At 38.5% G+C, this 7652-nt stretch overlaps 2 non-coding genes across 2 annotated transcripts; one reads left to right on the top strand and one right to left on the bottom strand.

Annotated features, from left to right (window-relative positions):
* Positions 1–555: 555 nt before the first annotated feature.
* LOC129461340 (small nucleolar RNA SNORD74) lies at positions 556–635 on the bottom strand. The gene has a single exon (XR_008650492.1). It is a non-coding gene; the product is annotated as a small nucleolar RNA SNORD74 (small nucleolar RNA).
* A 284-nt stretch (positions 636–919) lies between these two features.
* LOC129461360 (small nucleolar RNA U13) lies at positions 920–1023 on the top strand. The gene has a single exon (XR_008650509.1). It is a non-coding gene; the product is annotated as a small nucleolar RNA U13 (small nucleolar RNA).
* The last annotated feature ends 6629 nt before the right edge of the window (positions 1024–7652 follow it).

Here is a 7652-nt window from a genome sequence, read left to right as displayed (position 1 = left end):
ATGTGCCATCATGCCCAGGTAATTTTTTTTTTTTTGGTAGAGACAGGGTGTCAGTATGTTTCCCAGGCTGGTCTCAAACTCCTGGGCTTAAGCAGTCCTCCCACCTTGGCCTCCCAGAGTGCTGGAATTACAGGTGTGAGCCACGGTGCCTGGCCATGTTACTAAAACTTTCCGAATCTCAGATTTTTATCTATAAAATGAGAATGTCCACAGATATAGGACTGTTGTAAAGATGAAATTAAATAAAATATTTGTAGCAGGTAAGATGGTTTTGGCTATAAGAAACAGAAAACTCCATTCAAAATTTACTTCAATGTGAAAATTCACTATCCCACATATTAAGAAGTCCCAAGGGAGACCAATTCCAGTCTTGGTTAGTCCAGTGGCTCAAAAATGTTATCAAGAATCCAGAATCTTCTTTCTTCTCTGCCATGTTTGGTGTGACAAATTTTGTCCTTAGCCAAGCCAGCTGCTCTCATGATCACAAAATGGCTGCTGTAATTCCAGACATCACATGGAGATGTAAAAAAAGAGTGTGCTTTTTCTCATCTCTCTCTCTTTCCATGAGGGCCATTGGCATTCATCTACACTCTCAGATGTCTCTACTAACATAGGCTTCATCAGAGGCATCACATAGCTCTTTTTAAGAGCATAAACCCTTTCCTTTTGGAATCTCTTCTTCTCCTCCCACCTCCCAGTCATGTTATACAGTCATGTCTAATCAATCACTGGCAAGAGGACTAGAACCACCCTGCAGACCTTAGACCAATCAGGTTTTACTGCTGGGGAAACTTGGGAGAGAGTCCCCGTTTCGTGACACTTGTGGGGAAATGTGAATGCTACTAGTTCAACACTGGACATATTGTGCCATAGAAAGAGGGGAGATCTGTTGGGTAGGCACTTACAAAAATATCCTGTGATCCTTTTGTAGTTCATAAGCATGATAATTGGGTTTTCATGCTCATGTGTGAGCTGTACCTCCCTTAAACCTTGTTATGATTTTGACACATTACCCGTCTGACAAGAACTTTCAAAAAAACGCTAAAAAAGAAAAAAAAGAATAAAATAAAATAAATAAATAAGAGTAAAACAAAGTAAGAATAAAATAAAGTAAAATTTTAAAGATCCTGCAGATTATGTGCCAAGTGCCCTGCATAGAGCCTGGCAGCTGTGTGGGCTCCGATCTCTTCCATTCATTTGTATGAATGAGGAGAGGTGGCTCATTTTGATTAGTTAAGTTTCCAACTATGGGCTGTTTTAAAAAAGATATATTGTGATGCCTTCATGAAACGCAAAAACTCAGCGAAAACAGAGTAAGGCTGGAAACCCTGTAAAGCAGGTCCCAGGCCAGTTTTTTCAAGAGGGTTGTATAAGCATTTTATTATTTATTTATTTATTTTTTAAAGACAGGGTCTTACTATGGGGTTTCACTATGTTGCCTAGGTTGGTCTTGAACTCTTGGGCTGAAGCAATTCTCTTGCCTCAGTCTCCCAAGTAGCTGGGACAACAGGTGTACACCACTGCACTCAATGGTTTTGTAAGCCTTGACTCCATAAAACAACTTTAGTTACTTAAAAGTACTTGGTGATATATGAGTAAATAAACATAGTTTTCAAATATGACATTCCAGGCAAGTTCTTGGTTGTATAACCAGTGTTTTCAATGAAATCTCAGTAAAATTAAGTCCCAGATATGTCCTTATTGCATCTACGGAAATAACTATATGGTATGAAAAGAAGAATATTCATTAAGAGTTTCCAGATTCTGGAGGGGTTAGGCTGGAAGAATATGATATCATTTATAAATGTTTCATTTCCATTTATAAAAACAGAGTCTACTAAATTGTTATGGGTTATTGATAAAAGAAAAAAGAAAGGCCTTCTGTATATTAAAACATCAATAATCTCACAGCTGCAGATGCTGTGAAGAAGAATAAAAATAATTTTGTAAAAAGAAAAAGAAAAAAATCAGTAATACTCCCCCCGCCCACCATAAACTACAATCATTCCTCATCAGTTCATTTAGCCCTATGTAATTAATTCTTGTTTCACTGGATCTTGGGTTAGCATTTTCATGACTCCATTTGTTTCTTGCCTAGAGTTCTGGAAATCCTTACTCTGTTTGCTGGTGTGGTCTCAAAATTGTTTAAGTGATGCCATTAGCAGCACATACCCCAAAATACCCAACATAGTCCTTTTCCATGGGTCTCTGAGACAGTCCTTTGTTGAAGAGGAAACATTTTCAAGGAAGCATCAGAGTAAAACAAAAAAACTACCTCTAGATTACAAAAGGCTTAAAATACTGTGCTTTATTGTGTATTACTGATAATTTTCAAAAGCAAAAGTTCTGATAAGAATTTATTCCAATACAAATGCAACTGATAAGAAAATTTGGTTGCTTCTGTGGCATGCCAAAAAGAAAATAAAGTTGATTCAAAAAAATTTTAGATAAAATAATTAAAAACATAATGATTAGCCCTTTTTCAAAGAAGACAGGCCAAGTGCAGTGGCTCACGCTTGTAATTCCAGCACTTTGAGAGGCTGAGGCAGGTGGATCACCTGAGGTCAGGAGTTCGAGACCAGCCTGGCCAACATGGTGAAATCCTGTCTCCACTAAAAACATGAAAAATTAGCTGGGTGTGGTGGTGGGTGCCTGTAATCCCAGCTACTCGGGAGGCTGAGGCAGGAGAATCTCTTGAACCCAGGAGGTGGAGGTTGCAGTGAGCCAAGATCGCACCATTGGACACTAGCCTGGGCGACAAGAGCAAAACTCCCTCATAAAAAAAAAAAAAAAAAAACTTACAATGATTAGCTCTATTTTTAAAGAAGACAGGCCAGGCTCGGTGGCTCATACTTGTAATCCCAGCACTTTGGGAGGCCGAGGCAGGCAGATCACCTGAGGTCAGTAGTTTGAGACCAGCCTGGCCAACATGGTGAAATCCTGTCTCTACTAAAAACACAAAAAAATTAGCCAGGCGTAGTGGCACACACCTGTAATCCCAGCTACTCAGAAGGCTGAGGCAGGAGAATTGCTTGAACCTGGAAGGCGGAGGTTCGAATGAGCCAAGATCGCACCACTGCATTCCAGCCTGGGCGACAGATGGAGATTGTCTCAAAACAACAACAACAACAATAACAAAATAAGACAGTGAACATTATATGTAATTTGTAAAAATGGATGAACATAATCTTTCCAGAGAAAAAAATCTTGAGATATAATGTAATAATGCTGAAACATAATATAACACGAATTTGCTAAGTAAGAATATAACAAAAATATATCAAGAATATCAAGTAAAGAGAATTCGTGGTCCTCAGTAGTTCTTAGACATCTGTTTATTAGTAAAATTCTGTAAGTGATGTCAATCCCCAATTGAAAACCACTGCCCTAGAAGATACTAGATTCAAATTAAATAAGTAAAGCTGTGATCAAGTTAACACTTAGAAAACAACTGAAATTGGGCCAGGCACTGTGGCTCTCATCTGTAATTCCAGCACTTTGGGAGGCTGAGGCAGGATGATCACTTGAACCCAAGAGTTTGAGACCAGCATGGATGACAGAGTGAGACCCCATTTCTATTAAAAAAAAAAAACAAAACTGAAATCATGAGTGATGACACTGTAGTGTCATTGTCTAATATGTCAAAGCAGCACTAGGGCCCTAATAAGGAGCAATGTGTCATGGACAGCGAGGACACTGCAAAGCTCTGGAAAATGCCCATAGAGCATACAGTTTCTGAAATATACTAACAACATGCAACATATACCAGTTTAACCTAGGAAAGGCTGAGCATCTCTTCTGATTTCACAAGTCTTTCATGTGGTTCATCAATAGTAATCCAGCATGTAAACCTAATTATTTCTAACACCTCTCTTTTCAAAAGGCTAAATAATAAGTCTTTGTGATTTTCCAGGGGCCCCCTAGGAACTCTCAAAATAGTTTTAGTAGCAAAAAAAATCCTGAAAGCTTCATTTTATTTTATATTTAGAATTCCATTTTAGGGAGGCAAAAACCAGACGCTGTCAGGCAATTTGAACACTTATGACAGGAATCAGATCTAGGTGTCTAAAAAACTATTTGCGAGCTGGGTACAGTGGCTCACACCTGTAATTTCACACTTTGGGAGGCTGAGGCTGGTGGATCACCTGAGGTCAGGAGTTCGAGACCAGCCTAGCCAACATGGGGGTGAAACCTCGTCTCTACTAAAAATACAAAAATTAGCCAGGCATGGTGGCACATGCCTGTAATTCTAGCTACTGGGGAGGCTGAGGCAGAAAAATTTCTTGAACTGGGGAGGCGAAGGTTGCAGTAAGCCGAGATCGTGCCACTGCACTCCAGCCTGGGCAACAAAGCGAGACTCCGTCTCAAAACAAACAAACAAACACAAAACAAACCCAAAACAAAACTAAAACTAAAACAAAACTCTTTGGCTCCTCATTTCTAAGTGACAATAAAGTATTTAAAAAGTAAACATAGAAGGTAACATGACTGTAAGGACCCTTAGATCTTTCCTAAGTGAGAAACTTTTGTTTTCTTAAATAGTCAAGGACGTAATAATAAAGTCAGCATAAACCATTGAAGGCTATTCCAGTAAAATACAGAATCTTTGCTGTCTGCGCCGATTACATAAGAAAAACAAAAAGCCCTTCATCTTGTAGATGAAGGCAATAAACAGTAACCAAGGGAACAAGTCTGTCAAAATTGAGCAAAATTTGACAGCTTTCATAGCCTTTCAGACTCATTGTTTGCACAAGCCACAACCCAAGGCAAACAAAATTGTGAGAATAATGAATCAATAAAACACAAATTTATATTTTCTATAATCTTAAGTATTAAGTAGAAGTAATGGTAGCTTGTTCAATCAAGAAACCTGTTTAAGAAGTACATGCCCAAGTAGAATTAAAATACTAGCAGGTATTATATTTAATGCTGATAAATCAGAATTTATCTAGCTAATCTGATTATCAGCTAATCTGTAGCTGTTTTTATTAAACCAAAATTATTCAACTAGTCTTGGTTGCTGAAGACTTACCTAAATTATGTGAACTTGAAATCTTAAAACATTTCCATGTTACTTTCTATAAAAATTACATTGAAAATATTAGAAGTTCGATTTCCTTATTTTCTAGCAATTCTAGAAACGATTAATACAAACACTTATTTATCTCTATAAGCTAATCAGAATAGAGCTCCTTTAATTTCAGAGATTTTCTAACCCAATTTATTAATACCAACAAGAGGTGAAAATTATTATGTGAGACTTAAAGGCCTTTCTGAATTATAGAAACATAAGCATGGAAACAGACAGAGGGAGCTTATAGTTTTAATTCTAGATTTTCAGTCATGAGTCAAAGTAAACATACATTTATAAAACTCACCAGTCAAAGAGCTTTTTTCCTAGTAGGTATTGAAGGGGACCAGAATATGTCACTCCAAAATATGCTACTTTGGCATAAGGATTATTTTGAGCTGAAGATAATTGAAAAATAGCGGATGCAGGAAAAAACTCCCTTCTGTTTAAAAGCAGGGCATACACATCCGTTTTTTGTAAAGTTGTCTCACTCTTCTATATGAGGAAGAGAACTACTAGAGACAATTCTTATCAGTGGAGACTCATCTGTATAACAAACCATACTAAACAACCTTACTTACCATACATTTCCTAACTTCCTACTCACCTTCCCATGATCATTTTACAGCCCCCACCCTCCAAGAAACCAAAAAGCACCCCCTTTCCTTGGTCTAATCTTTCCTCCACACCGTATCTTTCTTGTTGAGATGGTAGATAAGCTCCAAATTCTGGCTAGGTGGTGGCTTATGCCTATAATCCCAGCACTTTGGGAGGCCAAGGTGGGCAGATCACCTGAGGTCAGGAGTTCAAGACCAGCTTGGCCAACATGGTGAAACCCCATCTCTACTAAAAATACAAAAAAAAGTAGCTGGGCATGGTGGCGGGTGCCTGTAATCCCAGCTACTTGGGAGGCTGAGGCAGGAGAATCCCTTGAACCTGGGAGGTGGAGGTTGCAGTGAGCCGAGATTGCACCACTACACTCCAGCCTGGGCAACAGAGCAAGACTCTGTCTCAAAAAAAAAAAAAAAGGCAAATTCTAACCATGTCCTCAAGCCCCATATGTTTGTGAACTCCTATGTGTGCAAATATACTTAATTAAATTTATTTTTCTCTTGTTGATCTGTCTTTTGTCAGATTGTTTAATTTGTAGAGTCCTAGCCATTGAACTTAGAGGAGAGGAGGAAAATTTTTTCCTCCCTTGCAGTTTAAACTCTTAATGATTTGCATTCAAAATATAAAGGTGAACATGCAGAAGAGACTAACAAACTAGATTCTCTGTTATCTCTCACCCAGCAGAAACAAGTTCTATATAAACTCTTAATTCATTTGCAGAGATCATCAAATGATCTGATCATAAAACCAAGTTCCAGCTGGGCACCGTGGCTCACACCTGTAATCCCACCCAGCATTTTGGGAGGCCAAGATGGGCAGATCACAAGGTCAGGAGTTTGAGACCAGCCTGGCTACCACAGTGAAATCCTGTCTCTACTAAAAATACAAAAAATTAGCTGGGTGTGATGACACATGCCTGTAATCCCAGTTACTCAGGAGGCAAAGGCAGGAGAATCACTTGAACCCAGGAGGCGGAGGTTGCAGTGAGCCAAGATCAAGCTATTGCGCTCTACTCAGGCAACAGCGTGAGACTTTGACTCAAAAAAAAAAAAACAAAAAACAAACAAACAAAAAACAAACAAATTCCCACCCAAAAAGGCAAACAAACTAAATTCTCTGGAGCCTTTCACCCAACAGAGACTAGATCTCTATGTGACATTTACAAAGATCATTAAATGGTCAGACCATAAAACTAATTCTCAATGGGGAATAATTTACTGGCTATAAACAAACCAAAACCAAAATTAGTAAGAGCAAAATAAAATTAGAAAAACCGAGTCAGCAAAGTTCTATTGTTCACTTCATGTTACTTGACCTCATGAATCAAGAAAATATATTTCTGTGCTTGAATTGCCCATGTGGTGCACTTCTCTGTGGATGAAGTCTACCTGGCTCTGGTCAGCAAAATCCACAGGGCATCTTGGTGAATCCTCCAAAACTGTTAAAAGATAACTTTGAGAAAAAAGGTATTAGGTTGGTGCAAAATTAATTGGGGTTTGGATCACTACTTTTAATGGCAAAAATCACAATAGCTTTTTCCCCAACCTAATGAAATCATGACTCTTCTATAGATATAAAAATGAACATGTGCTAAAAAATTTATTTTGCTCATATGATACTAGGGAATAAGACACATGTTATAACTGGTTTATTTGTTTGCTTGGGATGCCACAGCAAGGTATGACAAACTGGGTGGCTTAAACAATGGAAATTTGTTCTCTCACAGTTGTCGCGGCTGGAAGTTCGAAATCAAGGTGTTGGTAGGGTTGGTTCCTTCTGGGGGCTTTGAGGGGAATCTGTTCTGTGTATCTCTCCCAGTTTCTGGTGGTTTTGGTGGCAATCCTCTGTGTTCCTTAGCTTGGAGACATATCACCCTATCTCTCGCTTCCTCTTCACTTGGCATTCTTTGTGTATGCACGAAGAGGAAGGTAATTTGTCTCTGTGTCTAAATCACCTTTTATTTTTCTTA

The sequence above is a fragment of the Symphalangus syndactylus genome, chromosome 13 (genome assembly GCF_028878055.3).
Source record: "Symphalangus syndactylus isolate Jambi chromosome 13, NHGRI_mSymSyn1-v2.1_pri, whole genome shotgun sequence".
Classification (NCBI taxonomy): Eukaryota; Metazoa; Chordata; class Mammalia; order Primates; family Hylobatidae; genus Symphalangus; species Symphalangus syndactylus.
Note: the sequence above shows the minus strand (reverse complement) of the source record. Positions and strands in the feature narration are given on the sequence as shown.